This window comes from Corvus kubaryi, unplaced genomic scaffold, assembly GCF_017639235.1.
Source record: "Corvus kubaryi isolate FWS band 111438036 unplaced genomic scaffold, C.kubaryi_AGA036_p1.0 126, whole genome shotgun sequence".
NCBI lineage: Eukaryota > Metazoa > Chordata > Aves > Passeriformes > Corvidae > Corvus > Corvus kubaryi.
Genome location: NW_024580661.1, coordinates 1,606,634 through 1,625,094, shown reverse-complemented (window position 1 = coordinate 1,625,094; position 18,461 = coordinate 1,606,634). Strand labels below are relative to the sequence as shown.

At 48.2% G+C, this 18,461-nt stretch overlaps 1 long non-coding RNA gene across 1 annotated transcript; it reads right to left on the bottom strand.

Moving 5' to 3' along the window:
* Positions 1-8,172: 8,172 nt before the first annotated feature.
* LOC121661427 lies at positions 8,173-16,628 on the bottom strand. The gene is made up of 3 exons (XR_006014971.1): positions 16,549-16,628; positions 10,953-11,040; positions 8,173-8,559 (listed from the first exon to the last, which is right to left on the bottom strand). It is a non-coding gene; the product is annotated as an uncharacterized LOC121661427 (long non-coding RNA).
* Positions 16,629-18,461: the final 1,833 nt, after the last annotated feature.

The window sequence follows — 18,461 nt, the reverse complement described above, 5'->3', positions numbered from 1 at the left end:
AATGGCTCCTTCAGGGGAGGAATGTTGGGATCTGAGGGGGGAAATGGCTCCTTCAAGTGAGGAATGTTGGGATCTGAGCGGTGGGAATGGCTCCTTCAGGGGAGGAATGTTGGGATCTGAGGGGTGGGAATGGCTCCTTCAAGTGAGGAATGTTGGGATCACCATGTGATCCCTGAGGGTGGCTGGGACTCTGGATCAGGGAAGCAGATGGGGCTTTGCCAGAGCCAGGTGAATTTTCTGGGTATTCCATTAAGAGCTGAGTAGAGGCTGTGCCATGGGATGCCTTAATCCTGCATGGATTAAGGGACTTCCTCCGACCCAGGATCCCAAAGTGTGACTTCCTCTGACTCAGGAGAGAGTAAAAGAGTGGAATCTCTCTAAAAGTGAGGCTCTTTGCTCCAGTTTGGGTTGCGGGTTTGCACTGGTGAGCGAAAGGGTAAAATGGAAGGAGGGGAGGCTCAGTGTGAGAAACACCAGCGATGGATTCAAGGAGAGCAGCACCAGCAGGTCCAAGAAGGGGCAGATGCATTTGGGATCGAGTGATGTCCCTGGATCCCAAGGATGGACCTCAAACATGGCCAGAAGCCTGTGCTGGCCCTAAAAAGGATCCCCAGTGGCAGCATCCTGGGTGTGAGCACAGCATTTTCCCCTGTCCCAGTTGCATCACTCCTAAAGGCTCCCTCAGCCTCAGGAATCAGGGATGATTTTTAGTGTCCTTAAACCAAAGATCAATTAATTTGTCTTTTTCTTATCAGAGAAAAGAATAACCAGACAATGCTCCTGAAAAAACATGGGTGTTTCCTCATGTGCTGCAAATTCCCTGAGTTTTGGAGAAAGGTTTCCTCCTTAAATCCTCTAATTCTTCATTTCTTCTTCACGATACATGCACAGTAACAGAACACAGACACGGGGCAGCGCAGTTTCACACACAGCAACATTTTAAGGCCCTTATCAGCCATATATAACCTATTATACTGGTTATTTTATATATATATATAAAATACGGTAATAAAAGGAATGGCAGCTAGAACAGCTGTGAGTTAGCTTAGGAACCATAATTATTAATGAAGAATTAATTATTAACAATAATTATCAATTCTTCCTCTCTGCTTTCACCCTTTTGTAAGGTACTTTTTAGTAATAACCCCCCGACTAAATAGAAGGAAAGGGTTTTTTTCAGGATTATTGCAACAAGGGTGAACTTCTGGACACATCAGGATCCAAAACCCTTGAAAAGGGAGAAGTTTCCCATAACAGCAGGATCAGTTTCTTAATGCACATGGCTTCACCCATGTTCAGCCTGGGGCTGGGAGGGTGTCCCAGCTTGCCAAAACCAAGGCAGGAATAATGGGATCCGAGTCAAACTGTCCTGCAGGGCTCTGTAAACCCGTGTTTATACAAACACATGAGCAAGGCCTCGCTTTGAGGGTAGAGTTTCCCCAGCTTCGTGGCTTTAGATTTCTACACGTACAAACAAAGAGTGCAAAATCAAACACTTGGCACAGGGCTTTTCCTCAGTGGTGATGAGCGGCGCTCCGTGCTGCTTAATCAACAACGAGCAATTAACTCTTCAAAGGCAAGCATGCACCGATTCCTGCTGCCATTTGCATTGGGAGCAACGTTTCTCTTTCTCCCCACTTCCATGGAAGCCACAACGGTTCCTCAGTGTTTAAACCACACCCAGGCAGAAAGAGTTCAGAGAATCATTTCACAGAAAGATTTCACGGAATCATTTCACAGAATCATTTCATGGAATCATTTCACGGAATCATTTCACAGAACGATTTCATAGAATAGTTTTTTGGAAAGATTTAATGAAATCGTTTAATGGAATCATTTCACAGAATGATTTCATGGAATCATTTCATGGAATCGTTTCACAGAATGGTTTCATGGAGTTGTTTCATGGAATCATTTCACAGAATCATTTCACAGAATGATTTCGTGGAATAATTTCATAGAATAATTTCTTTGAATGATTTCATGGGATCATTTCACAGAATCATTTCATGGAATCATTTCATTGAATGGTTTCATGGAAAGATTTCATGGAATCATTTCACAGAATCGTTTCATGGAAAGATTTAATGGAATCATTTCACAGAATCGTTTCATTGAATCATTTCATGGAATCACTTTGCAGAATCACTTCACAGAATTATTTCATGGAATGATTTCAGAGAGCCATTAAGTTTGGAAAAGATCTTCAAGATCAAGCCCAACCATCAGCTCAGCACTGCCAGCGTGTTTCCTGTGTGTTTCCCGCTGCTGGTGTTGATGGCAGTGGAATCAACTGGAGAGGAGCAGCCAAAAGGTCCTCCAAAAGGGAGGAAAGAGCTGCCAGCTGTGGGGGTGACAGGACATCCTGGGCCTGGTGACCTGCCACAGATGTCCCAGGGGGTTTTTTTGGAGGATTGGGACCTTACAGCATTTTTCCTCCCCAAAGCTGCTGTTCTACTCCAGCGCTTTTACAGTGACAGACATGGCGTTGGGGACAAGGGATTTTCTGTGAGTGCCACTTGAGATTCTGCACATGGAAATGAATGTCAGGGAAAGAGGTTGGATCCATGGAATAGCCTGATTTTCCTAGGGCTACTCCTTGTGCTTGCTTTCCTTGTAGCCTGTGGTGCAGACAGAGCAAGCAATCCAAAATCAGGGATGAGAGGAGAGGGAGACAAGGAGCATTCAGTGCTCTGAGCCTCCTCCAAGGGAATTCAGTGTGGGCTTTCCCGGATCAAAGGTGCTCCCACACAATCCATTGTAATTTATGTGTGCTGGAGCCGTGGAATAATGCTGAGCTCATGTGGTTTGGTACTTAAATAAACATGTTTGTGGAGTTCCTAATGCATGACAGAAAGGCTGGATTGAAGGTTTTCCTGGGCTAGGAGGAGAAAGGAAAACAGCCATGTGTAAGGAGCCATGTGTCCCACTGAGGAATGCGGCAGGAAGGCTGGAAATCAGGATTTTAGTCGTGGATGAGGAGCGATTTCTTGTGATTATGGGGTTGAGGACCAAACATCCTGTTACACCTGGGCTCATCCCATTTATTCCTGAGCTCGTCCCATTATACCCAGGCTCTGGAGCTGCTGCCTTTGAAATTCTTATCCTCTTTCTTAGATCAAAAGTAACGTGCACACATCCCAAATGATTCCCAAATAAGGGAAAAGCACAGCAAAAAGTTTGCTTAGGTGGAAGAATGAAGTGACAGAAGTGACCTGTCCTGTTGTGGGGAGGATGGAAATTCAATATCATGACTCATTTTTCTATCTAGTGGAGTCTCATTTATTAAATCTGACTTTGCAGCTGGATAATACATCATCAAACCAACATAACACAGTGTTTTTCATTTTCAAAGATCATTTTGGAAGGTTTTTTTTTGGAGTCCTACTTGGGTAGGGGGTTTTATTTAATTTCAAGGCAACACCGACACAAATCCCGAGTCCTTGTCACCGGTGGTGTTTTCAGAATGAGCAGGGGAACCATAATAATGGGTTTGTTTGATGTATTTTTAATGTATGTTCTAAAGGATCCCGTCTGATGGAGCATCCTGAGAAACGGACCTTCCCCAGCATTTCCTACCCCAGCACATGGATTTGATCTCCAAAGCCAACCACAAGAAGCAAACCACGTGTTAACAGCGTGGGAACACCAGGGAGGGGGACCTTTCTGGCTCACGAGGAGATTTCGGGAGAGTTTTGCCCCACTGACGTCTCTTTTGTCAGGGAGACAGATCCCAGAGCTTTTGGAGGATAACAAAAGCAACTGGAAGCAGGAAAATGAGAGGGAAATCTATGTGTGTGAACTGGGATGAGCTGGGAAGCTTTGCAGATATTCCATAGGTTGTGAGATGGAGTAGTTGGAGACTGAAATGCTGATGAATCCCACAAATTTCCAAGGAGAACTCCAAACATAACTGGAAACTGAAATGCTGATGAATCCCACAAATTTCTGAGGAGAACCCCAAACTTCCATGGAGTTAGGACAAACTCTGGATTACATTTAGGATCCAGATATCCAGAAGCAGACAGCACCCAGAGCACTTAGTCTGGAGCAATGCTGTGATCCTGCCAGCACCCACCCATGCCAGAACTGCTCAAGTGAGAGTTTCCTGCAGGAACGAGGATTCCTGACAAGGAAAATGAATTCCCAGCGGGGCAGGAGCTGACGGGGTGCTCTGGGACAGCTTGGGTTGCATCTGCTGTATATGCCACAAAAGCCAGGCGTGAGACACAGAACCAGGAGCAGCAAGGTCAGCACAAGCCAAGGGGATGTTTTGCCATATCCCATCCCAAAAATTTCCTGGCTGGAAGAAGATGCTGGAGCTCTGCAGCCATCCGAAATCATCAGGCCGTTACAAATACAAATCCACCTCGTGCAAAAAATGACACTGCACCTCCAAATTGCCAGGGAAAAGGGAAGAGCATCCTGGTGAACTCTCACTGTGTGTTTAATTTGAGTTTATATTGTGATGAGGGCAGGAGAAATGGACTTGGCAAGCCTAAAGGACTTGGGTTTAGGCTTGGTTTTATCTTTTCTTCCCAGCATAACTGTGAAAACAAGTCACAGCTCAGATTTGGCAGGTAAGGGTGAAAGAAAAGACAGTTGGCGATGGCCTGGACAGTGTCCTCCCACTGCCATCCTGGTGCCACCTGTGACAGGGGACATCTCGTGACAAGACAAAATCTCAGCTACGGAAAAGGAAAATGGGGCTTCCTAAACACACACACACACAAAATATGATCCACTCGTGCAACACTTTCCACTGCTATTGAAGGGACTGAGTTCAACAAGTTATCATGGAATCATGGGATCTCCTGAGATGGGAGAGACCCACAGGGATCATCCAGCCTGCCCAGACACCCCAACAGTCCCACCCTGGGCATCCCTGGCAGCGCTGTCCAAATGCTCCTGGAGCTCTGGCAGCCTTGGGGCTGGGACCATTCCCTGGGGAGCCTGGGCAGTGCCTGACCACCCCCTTTTCCCAATATCCACCTGCCCCTCCCCTGACACAGCCATTCCCTGAGTGCTGCCCCTGTCACAGGGAGCAGAGATCAGTTCCACTACAATAAATAAAAGGTCTCAATTCAAGCACAGGCTGATGGTTATGAAGGCACTGAAGACGAGGCATGTGCTCCAGAGCTGCTGCTGGTGCTGAGCACTGAGCTTAGGCCGCTCCCATGAGCTGGGGCTGCCCTGATAGTCAGACATGGAACCGGAGAAAAGAGGAGCAAAACCCAAAATAGACGCACGCACACACAAAAATGCAGAAAGAGCGTTTCTTTTTATGTCTGTCTGCTGAGCTTAGAGGGCTTTCTTGGCTAAGTCTGAGCTAAATATTACTGAAAATAGCACAGTGCTGCAGCTATTTCAAAGCTCTGTCTGTATTTGTTCTGTGCACTGGGTGGGCAGGAAGCTCCGTTTCATAAATCACTTTCAACGAGACAGTAGGCTATAAAAAGGGAGGGTTTTTTTTCCCTTTAGCGTTTCTACTTCTGAGTGTTCTGAAGGGGCACAGGCTGCACACTGGGGAGAGTTCAACAAATGTGTTCCTTGCTGCTCCACAGATCTTCTCTCACACATGAGAGACCCAGGCAGACACTGGGCAGACAGTCCTGTGCTCGGAGGTTGACCGGCTCATGCTTAGACTGGGCTAAAATATTCAAAAAATGTTAGAGAAGGGTAGATTTAGGTGAGGTATTGGGAAGGAATTGTTCCCTGGGAGGGTGGTGACACAGGAAAGCTGTGGCTGCCTCTGGAGTGTCCAAGGCCAGGCTGGACATTGGGGCTTGGAGCAGCCTGGGACAGTGGAAGGTGTCCCTGCCCGTGGCACTGGATGGGCTTTAAGGTCCCTTCCAACCCAAACCACTCTGGGATTCTCTGATTTTTCAGCCTCTTCTCATTCCCAGCCCTGTGCAAAGCCCTCCACAAGCAGTTTCCAAGGGCACTTCCAGCCTTGGAAACCCCTGTGGCGGAATCATTGCCTAGGAAAGAAAACAGGTGAGTCAGGAGAGTCTCCTGGGACATTTTTGGGCACGGACAGGGAGGGATGTGCTGCAGGAGGAAGGCTGTGAGGAAGAGGGGAAAAGCAGGTAGGACAACCTACCAAATCCAGGGATTCTGCTTGGAAGATCCTTCTTACAACGAAAGGATTGAGCTTTGCACTCCAGAAGGATCCAGCTGCAGGTTAGGTTGCTCCCGGTGGTAGCTTTTAGGAACAACAGGATGGGAGAGAAGCAGGGAGTCAGTGCCCTCTGCAAGGAAAAGCTGCTGTCTGGTCCAGCTCATGAAATCACCACTCTTCCCATTAATACCACAAAAAAACAGGGATCTGCACATCAGTATGGAAAATGTACCCTGGGATTTTGGTGCTGGGCAGCTAAAACACCACACAGGAATAAATGGCACTGGGGAGGAGATTTTCCTCTGGGGAAACTCACACAGACAGGGAAGCATGGTAAGGCCACACCTGATAAAAGTCAGAAAGAGCTGAGCCCAGAGAGCCCTCTGGAATCAGCACCAAAAATCTTCATAAATCCAACCAGCAATTCCAGCCCCAGCCTTTCCCTGGGATGCTCTCCCAGCCTTTGGATTCCACAGCTCAGCATCTTCCTAGGTTTGGAAAAGTTTTTGGGCTTCCCATCCCTGGAAGTGTCCTAGACCAGGTTGGAGCACCCTGGGGCGGTGGAAGGTGCCCCTGCCTGTGGAACTGGATGGGTTTTAAATCCCTCCCAACCCAAACCAGTGTGGGATTTTGTCCATTCTCCTCCTTCCTGACACCACCCCAGCGCGTCAGAGAGTTTATGGTGGTGGAGTTCATGGTTCAGGTTTGGATTAGTGCTCCACAGAGGAGTAATTCTTCAATAAAACCCAAACCAACCCAACTCCACCCAATATCAGCAACGCCAGAGCCTTTCCCAACTCGGTGGCTCAGATTTCACTGCCTTGTGTTGATCGATCCTGATTTAGGAGAGACCATCCAGTGCTGGGAAGGCAGATTAAATCTTCTCATTTTCCATGGCAAGTATTAGGGTGAATCACTAAACCCAGGCTGTGCTCTCAGAGCCTGCAGCATCCCATGCTCAGCATTCCCTCGCTGCTTTTAGCTCCCTACATTTGTCATGGGACCTCCGTGGATTTGCTGAGTGCTGAAGTTTGCTTTTAAATTCCCTTCCAATCATGGAAACCACGCCGTAAGTGGAGCCATTGTAATGTGATTTGCAGAAAATGAGCTATCTGGAAACGAATTCTGGTGGTTCTGGGTTGGCTCAGCTCATGGTGTGTGGCTTTGATCAGAAATAAAGGAAAATCTTGGAACATGAAAGTCAGAAAAATTCGCCCCAAACCAAGAGTCTGAAGTGTAAAAGCGTTGATTGAAGCTGAGTGAGAAATAGCAGAAATCCTCTGGTTTTGCACAGTGGTGCAAACAGTTAGTTCAGGGGTGGTGTAGCTATTGGTAGTTATTGAATGCCAAAACTTAGGATACAACTATATATTTATATAGATAGATAGATAGATAGATATGGATACATAGATGTATTTCACATTTAAAACAAAGAAACCTCTGCATGTCACACAACACCGTTTCACCTCTTCCCTCTCTTAGACATGGATTTCAGACCTCCAAAAATAGAGAAATAATATTTTCCATTGTGTCTGCCACAACTTTGGTGAGTGGGATGTGCAGCTGCTTTTCCACCACCTCCCCAACGCGCTGGAATCATGGATTCATAGCTGGAATGTCATCCTAGCAGTAAATTCAGATATTCGCTGCACCCCCGAAGCTGAGCTGTGATGTGGAGAGGCTCCAGCATGTCATGACTGGAGCAGCTCCCCTCTGGAGCCAGGCTGGGAGAGCTGGGAATGTTCAGCTGGGGAAGAGAAGGTTGTGAGGAGACCACACAGCTCCTTCCAGGGTCTGAAGGGACACAGGGAAGCTTGAGAGGGACCCTGCAGCAGGAACTGGAGGGGGTTCAAACTCAAAGGGGAAAAAATAGGTTGGATATTGGGAAGGAATTGTTCCCTGGGAGGGTGGGCAGGCCCTGGCACAGGGTGCCCAGAGCAGCTGGGGCTGCCCCTGGATCCCTGGCAGTGCCCAAGGCCAGGCTGGACATTGGGGCTTGGAGCAGCCTGGGACAGTGGAAGGTGTCCCTGCCCATGGCAGGGGGTGGCACTGCATGGGCTTTGAGGTCCCTTCCCACCAAAACTAGTCTGGGATTCTCTGAAAACCAGTGCCAGTGATGGTGCCTTGCAAGGCACGTTGATCTGGGATGCCCTTCCTCAAACTTCCAGCAGCAGCTTTTGCTGTTCAAATTACCTCCATTTTAAAAATAAAAAGAAATCACCCAGCGATCTGTAAATCCTCTCCTATCCCTGGCTCGCCAGCAGCAACAGCACTCACAGAACTTAAAGTTTTCCTTAAAAAGCCTCTAAAGCTGTTGAGAATTCCTGCAGTGCATCCCATGAGAGGAACAAGGTGTCAGGGCTTCATCCAGAGCCTTGCTGGAGACAGAGATTGAGGCTGGAAGGTTGCAGATGGATCCAAACTGAGAAACCCGGGGGCTGGAAACTGAAAATCAGTCTTGGAGAGAGCTTGGGTGAGAGATGAAGGATGCAGGAGCCCGGAGAGAGCAGCTCTGCACACCCAAGTGTGCACATGTTCCACCCAGGAAGCAGGGCTGGAGGCCCTCCGGAGGATAAAACCCCTCCTGGCAGGGCAGAGGATTCCAGCTTCTCCCCACATTCTCTGCCCAGGAAAGCCAGAAGGAAGCTGCTGCTTTTTTGTGAGCCACTCTGAGATGAACCCATTTAAGGAGAGAAGCTCCTGGGACGTGGCTTCGGGACAAACATCACCTCTCCCAGGCAGACTCCAAAGGATTTGTGTTTACAAGCTGAGCTCCCCTCTGGCTCAGAGGAGTGGGAACACGCAGAAAAAGGAGATGCAGTGTGCTGCCTCCAGGGTGGAGCTGCTTTTTTTAGACCAGGTTGACCACGCCAGGCAGAAAGATCTGGCTGGAGGGGCTCAGTCACCTTTAAATCTCTATTTTACAGCCGGTTTTTACCTTAAGATGTTTAAAACTCTTTCTATGCTTGGTGCGAGTTTCTCACTGAAAGTGAGGCTTAAAAAGATTAGAGAAAGCTCCTCCTTAATCACCACCACATAATTGCTTCTGGAAATGCAGGATTGCTCCAGCAATCTGCCCCTTTCGAGCCCAGCACCCCTTTTCCTTGCTTTAGGGCCTGCCAAGGCAGCAGCTCGGGGTGCTTAGCCTGGTATTCCGTCTCAGGAAGATCCCAGAAAAAATTCATTTTGATTCCAATCCCATTTATGTTACTGAGTAGCTGGTATTTGGGAGTTACTGCTCAGAGTAATTAGTCACTACTCAGAGAGGCTGTGGCTGCCCCTGGATCCCTGGCAGTGTCCAAGGCCAGGTTGGCTGGGGCTTGGAGCAGCCTGGCATAGTGGAAGGTGTCCATGCCTATGTCTGGATGAGCTTTAAGGTCCTTCCCAACCCAAACCATTCTGGGATTCTGGGATTTTGGGATTTTTTTTCTTAAGCTCTCGGAACGATTTGGCTCCCAATCCCCGCTAGAAATTGTTAGAAGTCCTGAGGTGGTTTGGAAAAGCTTTGGTGGAAGTTTATTTCCAGCAGAGACATCCTGTGTCAATATGAATCTGGAATTAAAATCCTCTCGTTTGGAAGATGAGGGTGATGAGGAGTGTCAAGTTTTTAGGGACAGAGGTATTATTTGATTTATCACAGAGCCATGGAATGGTTTGGCTTGGAAGGACCTGAAGGATCCTCTCGTTCCACCCCCTGCCACGGGCTGGGATGCCACTTGCTCCACCAAATCATCATCCTAACAAGTGTTTATTCCCTTTTTCCCTGTTTTTCCTGCACTGAATGACCAACAAATTCTAAAATATTTCCCAGCTTGGCTTGGCCGTGCTGTGTATTTGTATTTCAAGCAGGACTAAGTGCTTGTTAGGGTGAGGAGATCATACCTTTGGATTTTCCTCCAACCCAAAACAACCATGGAAGGCGCTTGGGGAAGAGCTAAAGCAAAGTGAAAGTTGCTGCTGCTGTTGGAAGCTGCTCTGGGCTGGAGGGTGGGAGAGCCCAGCAAGGCAGAGGTGATGGAGAGATGGGAGAACTGGGAGACAGCACATCCTGGGAAGCGTTTCCTGGGGAGCCTGGCTGCAGGGTATAATCAGGCAGCTGCTGCTCGTTTGCTGGGTGTTTTTTTAACTCCCATCCCAATCCCCCGAGCCTCCCCTCCTGCCTTGCCTTTTTTTTTTTTTGCTGGTGAGTGCTGTCTGTTTGTGTAAGGGGTGTCGGGGGCCTGAAATTGTGATCCCAACCAGCAATTTGGGTGTGTGGGTGAAAATGAACCGTTGTAGTTGGTTATTTTATGGGCCCAAAATACGGCTGTTAAAAACCCCAACATTCCCCAGCCGAGCTTTCTGCATCCAGCCCATAAAATGTCTGGGATGCAGAGCCGGGATCCAAGGCGACTTCCTGCCATGAAATTGTGCTGCACTAATGATCACTGCAGCCTGCTTGCTAAACTTGGAGCCCTCTTGTTTTCCCCAAGGGAGATTATGTTGTTTGTCTTGGGGAAAAAGGAAAATAAAAATAAAGTGTTTGTGTGCTGCAGCTGTGAAGTTTATAGGGCTTCAAAAATTCACCTGACACGGGACTGGGCAGCCAGGTCAGCCTGGGTACAGAAGGCAAAAAAGAAATACATTGGGAAGCTGGAAAAAAGGACAAAGATAAAGGATTATTGACAATTTAATTGTCTATCAACCTCCCTGTTTAAAATCAGTGCTGGAAGTTCATTTTTAGGTGGGGTTGTGTGTTTCCTTCCTTTTACTGCCCTCAATTCTTGTTCCTCATTCCCCAAACACTGCTTCTCTTATCGTATTTTGAAATAGAATAAATGCTGGTTTTTACCTTAGGACAGGTTTTGAGTGAGGAGATGTCAAACTTCAGGCTTCTAAAACTGCACCTGTGAAATCCCAGTTCAGGGTTCTGATGCTGGCTGGGGAAAAAAAAAAACAATGCAGAAAAAGAAGATTAAACTGAGATGTGATGGGAAAAAGAGGAATTTAAAGTCCACTGAAAAAAAGGGGCTTTTTCTTTCAGCATCACCCTGGTTAGGAGTAGCTTTTTTTAAGCTGCTTTGAGGAAAAAAAAAAGTCTTTTTTAGGTGCCAGTGGAAGACTGATAAAGATAGATTGGAAAAGGGACAGGGCCAGATGAGCCCCGTCATCCCAGGTACCTCCAAGCTGTTGTTGTAGGGCTTCCTAAAAGCCACCCAAGCTTTTAATCCTTGGGATAAATCAGGACTTTTCTCCAGCAGGGGAAGGAAATACAGCGCCTGTTTGGCCTTCAGCTCAGGGAGGATCAAAGCTGGGATTTTGGGATCCTTTTGAACCTCCAGCCAGGGTGATTCGTGTCACACATGCCCGTGACATCCCAAATATCCCGACGGAGGGCACGGTGACAGCAGCCACAGCTGCAAAAAGAAGGAATTTTCTGGATCTGCTCCCATATTTAATGTAGCTTTTTGAGTGTGGGATGTGTCAGCCCCACACACGAGGCTGTGAGCAAGAGAATTCCCTGCTTCCCAAACATTTCAGGAATAAAGACTTTTACCAGCGGCACGAAATTCCAGAGGCACTTTAGGTGGGATTTTTAATTTGGTCACTCCCTCTACTGGAGGTTTTTTGCTTCGGCTTTATGCAGATGGTGATCTCGTTAACAACTGATTAATCAGGCTTCACACGGTGGGGTTTTTAACGATTTCTTTTAAAAATAACAGCATTTAACTCATTTTTTTTGTAGCCCCCAGAGTGCAGGGCTGTCCATGTGATGAAAATCCGTTGGGATACACACTGAGGGCAGCAGAGAAAGATGGACCAGGGCACTTCCCAGGAGTTTGGGGCCATTTTTCCTCACAGCAGCCTTTAAACAGCACCTTGTTTTTAGCTTCCCAGGGGCTGCTTCGGGGCTGTCAGGATGTTAATTCCATTTACTGCCTGCATTTTGAAAGCAAACTCCCACCTCCACCTGGAAGCGGAGAAAAGGGCATTGCAGGATTTATCCCAGTCAGCTGGAGCTCAAAGAGCAGAGGTGGTGGGATCACTGGGGATTTCAGGAACCTATCCCACTGCCAGCACCTAAACCCAGCAGATCCAAGCATTGCCTTGAAAAGCACTTCCCTAATATTTAGTTTGGAGGTGGCTCTGTGTAAATGGGAGAAGCTTGGAAAAGGGTAAGGAAATGCAATTCCAGCATTCTTGGCTGAGGAGGATTAATAAAACACAGAGAAGGATTAATAAAACACAGCAATCTAAAGCTCCGTAGAATTAATTAACTTCCCTCAGCATATTTGGAGCAGCAGGATGAGACGGATGCAGGAATTTTTCTGGGGGATGTCACGGAAAGATTTGATGGGCAATATTTTATTCCCAGCAATCCAAACCCTTGTCAGCAGCAAGGCCAGCCCGTGCAAGCCCAGCTTTGTGCTGTTGGGTTGCGTTTAAATTCCTGTTCCCTTGGTGGATCTGCCTCCAACCCCAGCCCAGCTCAGCAATTGCAGGTCCCCAGCACCGCAGGCTTTTCTTAGCTGGGTTTGGTTAAGCCAGGGCTGTGTTTAAGGCAGGGCCCAGCCCCTGTTTGACAAGGCTGTGCATTCCAAGCCCGCATGTTTTCACATTCCCAGCGGGAATTGCCATCTTCCCTGCCTGGGTTTGCTGCTGAGATGCCCGGGACAGTTCTTTTAAGATGGAGGTTGGAGACTCGGACAAAATCCCTCCCTGGGAGGGTGGGCAGGCCCTGGCACAGGGTGCCCAGAGCAGCTGGGGCTGCCCCTGGATCCCTGGCAGTGTCCAAGGCCAGGCTGGACATTGGGGCTTGGAGCAGCCTGGGACAGTGGGAGGTGTCCCTGCCCATGGCAGGGGTGGCACTGGATGGGCTTTAAGGTCCTTCCAACCCAAACCATTCTGGGATTCTCTGATTTTTCAGCCTCTTCTCATTCCCAGCCCTGTGCAAAGCCCTCCCCAAGCAGTTTCCAAGGGCACTTCCAGCCTTGGAAACCCCTGTGGTGGAATCATTGCCCAGGAAAGAAAACAGGTGAGTCAGGAGAGTCTCCTGGGATATTTTTGGGCACCGACAGGGAGGGATGTGCTGCAGGAGGAAGGCTGTGAGAAGTGAGCAGGCAGGAGAACTTCCTGAGGAGCTGTGGCTGCCCCTGGAGCCCTGGCAGTGTCCAAGGCCAGGCTGGACACTGGGGCTGGGAGCAGCCTGGGACAGTGGAAGATGACTCTGCCCGTGGCAGGGGGTGGAGACAAGATGGGCTTTGAGGTCTGTTCCAAGCTGAAGCATTCCAAGGTTTTCTGGAGCAGTTTTCCAGTGGCCAGTGAAGGTTTACCCAAATCTCTCTGTTTTTTCTGCTGCTCTTTGATCTGCTGGTGTTACCTGGGAGAGGTTCCACCCAAACCTGGGTCACCCCATCAGACAGTGACACACTCAGCCTCTGGCTTCTTCTGAGGAGACCTCCTCTGGGAGAGGAGACCCTGGGATCAGCCCATCGCCTCCCTCCCATCCTGAATTTAGAGCTCCAGGAGCGTTTGGACAGCGCTGCCAGGGATGCACAGGGTGGGATTGTTGGGGTGTCTGTGCAGGGCCAGGAGCTGGGCTGGATGATCCCTGTGGGTCCCTCCCAGCTCAGGAGATTCTGTTCCATGACCCTGGGATCATTCTGGAATGTCGCCCTCCCAGAGGGATGGAACTCTTCTCCCAAACCAGTCCTTTATGTGCAGGTGGTGGAGTTTCATGTAGAGGTCAGCAACGATGCAAATAAAAACGCTGGTCTGGGCTGTTCAGCAGCACCAGGGGTCACCAGAGAAACCTCTGATCTGTGGGGTTTCCTCTGTGTGTCCTGGGTTTACACCCTGCCTGGGGCAGGGGACACTGCAAATATTGGGAGTTCCACAGGAGAAACAGGGAGTTCTCCCATTTCTATGGAATGCAGCGTGTCACCTGCTGTGGAAAATCTGGGAAGAACAGACAAATGTGGGCCTGTCTATGCTCCCATGAGCCTTGGGTGAGAAAAATCTCAGAAATTAGAAATACTGGAGAATTTCTAATCAATGAATCAAGAGCTACTAGCCATGGGAATTTTAAATTTCAACTTCTGAACTAAACACTGAGGAGTTCAGAACATCGTAAAGCAAAGAAATGCTGAAAATGTTGAAAAATGGAAAATATTGAAGCAGTTTGAAAATGTTTTAAGGCATCTTAAGGCGTTTCTCGAAGCTGTTGAGTTGGTATTTTTGATTGTAGCATCTGACAGCCCGAAAGCTCTGAAACTTCTGAGAAAAAGTGGAATTCTCTTATACCTTCCTGACAGCTGCAGGGAAACTCTATCTCTGGCATGCTGTCCTTGGAGATTTTTGAGGAGTAGCTGGCGAAGGGTGATGAATCAGCATCAGATTTTCCAGCTGTGCCATGATTCTGGCAATATCCCAGAAAAATAACCTCAGGATGAATCAGTGTGAGGAATCCCAGGGCCAAGTCCAGGCCTGCTGTGCCGGAGGAGTCTGTGTGTGACACCAAGCAGGAATTTGGCTGCTTCCCAGCCTGGTTTTCTGCATATTTAGGAGCAAAACATCCAGGATCTGATGTTGGGACGCTGGGAAACACCACCTGTGCTACTCCAGGCTGGCTACTGCTGCCCTAAAAACCAGCCAGGCAGGGTTTAAATGAGCAGGAAACCGGGAAAAAAATCATGGCATGAGGCAGAGTGGCATCAAACTGTCCCCAAATGTCCTATAGAGACCAAGGTGAACATCCCATCATGTTCTGTCAGTCCCACTGGTTAAGGGAACCTATGGAAGTGGCATCCGAGATCTTGGGAGCCAAAAGTTGATTTTTTTTTTCCTGAAAGGGTGTAAAATGCCTGCGAGCACGTGGTGTGTTCAAACAGAATTCCCCACTCCTTGTCCCCAAAATTCTGATGAATTAAGGGAAGCAGCCACCCCCGGGTTCTACCCTGTAAACAAAAAGCCAAGAGAAAATTTTCAAGCTTCCCTTGGCTTTTATGATCTAACTCTACCTGTGGCTAGGGAAAAAATGACCAAAAATTCCAAAGTTAGTGAAAATATAATTCCTTGAGAAGTTTCTGCCTCCTGGTTATCCCCAGCATCCAGGTCAGACATGGACACAAAGCTCAGCTAACACAGGAACCAACATTTCCAGTCACATGCAGCCAAAATACTACAGAATAAACATGCTCCGGGGTTAATTTTGTGGTTTGGTTTAAGCCTTGTTTTTTTTTTCTCCAGATTGCTGAGAACCCCAACCTCTCATGAGCAGTGAACAGACCTAAACCCAAACCTAAGCTGCACTTTTTTCCTCCCAGTGGAACGAACTCCCCAGGCTGGGGATTTTCATCTGCGCTTCCTCAATTATAGGACTTTTCAGGCTCCCTCATCTGTTCCCAGCTACATCCTGTGATTCCCAGCGTGCTCTCAATCTGGTCAGCACAACTTCCATGTCCTTATCAGTGACTCATCTGCACACTGGAAGATCTTAAGAGTGAATCACATCTCCCTATTTGCCGAATTCCTGCCGCTGCCTGGGGAGGAAGGCTTGGGCTGATGGAGCAAAGCTCGAGGCAAGAGACACTTTGATGTTTTAGGGACTTAAAGAGGGTAGGAATCCTCCGAAAAGAGGATTTAAATCAGTTTATTAAATCACTCGGAGTCTGCTGTCGAGCAGCGACACCTTAAAACTCACCCTTGAGTTTTTCAGGCTGCACATGAGGTAAAATGAAAATGTTTGGGTTTTTGAAGCTGGCATTTAAAATATGTTGGAGCAGCTCTCTGTCACATCAGCTCCGTGGAGGAAGTGTCACTCAGCACAACGGGCCACAGGCTGTGCCTATAAATTGCCTGAAATCTTCCCTTTCAGCTGTCAGCTGACAAATCGAAACGTGAATTACATAAATACCAGTCCTACATTAAAGCCTGAACACAGGGCTCCTGTCTGCTGACGTCTGAGAGCTCCAAACGCAGCGAAACCACACGGAGTTAATGATAATTGAGATCATATGGCTTTTATCAAAGCTTCCCCCAGAAAAGCAGCTTAAGGGAAAAATCCTTAAATGTGTGTCTTGACCACAGTCTAGCGATCTCCTTCCGCATTGGAGCCTTTAACTAATTTGTTGGGTTAATTACTGAGGCCCAGGAAAGTTTGCAAGAGTGATAACTGCCTATTCTTTGATTGCTGATCATTCCATCCAGTGGGCTTCAGGAATTAAAAATAATCCCCCGAGTGCAAGATGCGAACCTGGGGATTCAGTCAGTGCCTAACGCTGCACTGACAGCCAAAAAAGCAAAGCAGCCCCTGGAATCGCTGTGTCAGGGAGTTCACGGCCTCCTGCAGAAAACTGGGATTCGAAATGGGTCCAAAGTGAGATCAAGGAGATGTGGAGGGGGTTCGGAGGCTCGTTAGGCAACTCTGATGTGCCACACTCTCCTACCTTTAATTGGAGGGGTGGTGGAGCTCCTGCTCCGCATCCAGCGCCGGAGGAATGACCAGAAGGCCGAACAGGAGGGAGAGGCGGGGGGGAGGAGGAGGAGGAAGCAGTAACTGAGGAGCCAAGAGATGATTGTGAAAGTGCTCCCAGGAGTCTGAGTGTCTGGTGAGATGCAAGGAGCTCCGAGGGACAGGCCCGCTCCTGCTTCCCTCCCAGCCCACAGCAGTGGCACTGCCGAGTGTCCCAAAGCATGGCCGTGCTTAATTAGCCGTGGTTCATTAGCCATGGTTAATCAGCCGTGTTATCTATGCCCGTGTAACAACAGAGATACTGGCCATCCACACACACACCCCTCGGTGTTCCAGGGATGAGCGGGAATGAGAAGCCAACAGCAAAAACATGGAGCAGTTTAAGGACCTTCCTTCTGTTCTGACTCAGTTTACAGGAGGTTTTCTCTGTCCCTCCTCCATTATTTATAAAATGGAGCATGTTTTATAAATGTTCTGCAATAAGTCCCCGAGGCCTGGCCAGGCCAGCCACCAGCACAGCTTTGTTGTCCCCTGGATCCTTGGACGTGTCCAAGGCCAGGTTGGACGCTGGGACTTGGAGCAGCCTGAGATAGTGGAAGGTGTCCCTGCCCATGGCACTGGCTGAGATTTAGGGTCCCTTCCAACGCAAACTGTTCTGGGATTGTATAGTTCCATGACATCGGGGAAAAAGGGATTGGCAGTGCAGGATTTGCATGAATCAGGCCTCGTGTCACAGACAAAGTGCAAAGCCATCAAAACCCTCAAAGACTGCACTGGGAAACAGGAGTGGAAGGAGAATTTGGGCAATTAAATTACACATGGATGTGTCTGAGGCACAGAGGAGGTCAGACAGCCCAGGGGACACCATGAGAGCAAAAAAATGCTGTAGGATGACACAAGAAACTTCAAGAGAGAGGAATTGGGAGTCTGAGGGTCACAGTTCAGCAAGGAGGGATGAATCCAGAGGAGCAGGGACCATGGAATGGGTGTGAATGAGGAAAACCACATGGCAGAACTCACGTGTTCCAGGCTGGATCAGCTCCATGGGGGGACAGAGAGAGCCAGGCACTGATGGTAGCTCATGAAGACACTGGGTTTGTTCCCATGTGCAATACTCAGACTGGGAATGAAGTGTTTGCCCAAGAGGAAACCTGACCTGTTCTCATCCCACTTTTACAGCAACCCCCATGGCCCATTCCCTGGATTTCAAAGGATTCTCTCAGATTTTGACATCAAAGACTCAGTGAGGTTGGAAAAGCCCTCCAAGACCATCGAGTCCAAGCTGTGCCCGGTCCCTACCTTGCCACCAGCACTGGGTGCCCCATCCAGGCCTTCCTTGGAGACCTCCAGGGATGGGGACTCCAAACCTCCCTTGGCAGCCCCTGCCAAGGCCTGAGCACCCTTTCCAGGAAGAGGAACATTTAATGATTTGAAAGCTTCCAAAAAACAGAAGCAGCCTTAGAGCTGGAATCCCTCTCCTGTTTGGATTAATTTTTTCCCCCTGTAGAGAAGGAGGATGGAATTCACAAGGAAAAAAGAAAAAAAGGGTGAGTTACTTCAGCTTTTTCAATAAGAGCAATTTCAGTTTCCCAAAAGAACAAGCAGTTATTAATATCGAATCTGGCTTTAATGAGGATTGTTTTTGGTGGAACAAGCACCCTCAGCGCAGCCACGATACATCTTTATAATGCAGCCCAGTTGCCGAGAGAGACATTACAATTACAAGGGAAGTATCTCAAAGTGTCTGTGTGGTATTTTTGGAGCTGCATTTGAAAATACAAAGCTGCAGCAGTACATCCTTCTAATTCAAATTTAAAGGCAAGAAAATTCAATATTAAGTCCTTTCTCCTGCAACTGCTCCAAGACTGATATGCTGCTGTGAAAAAC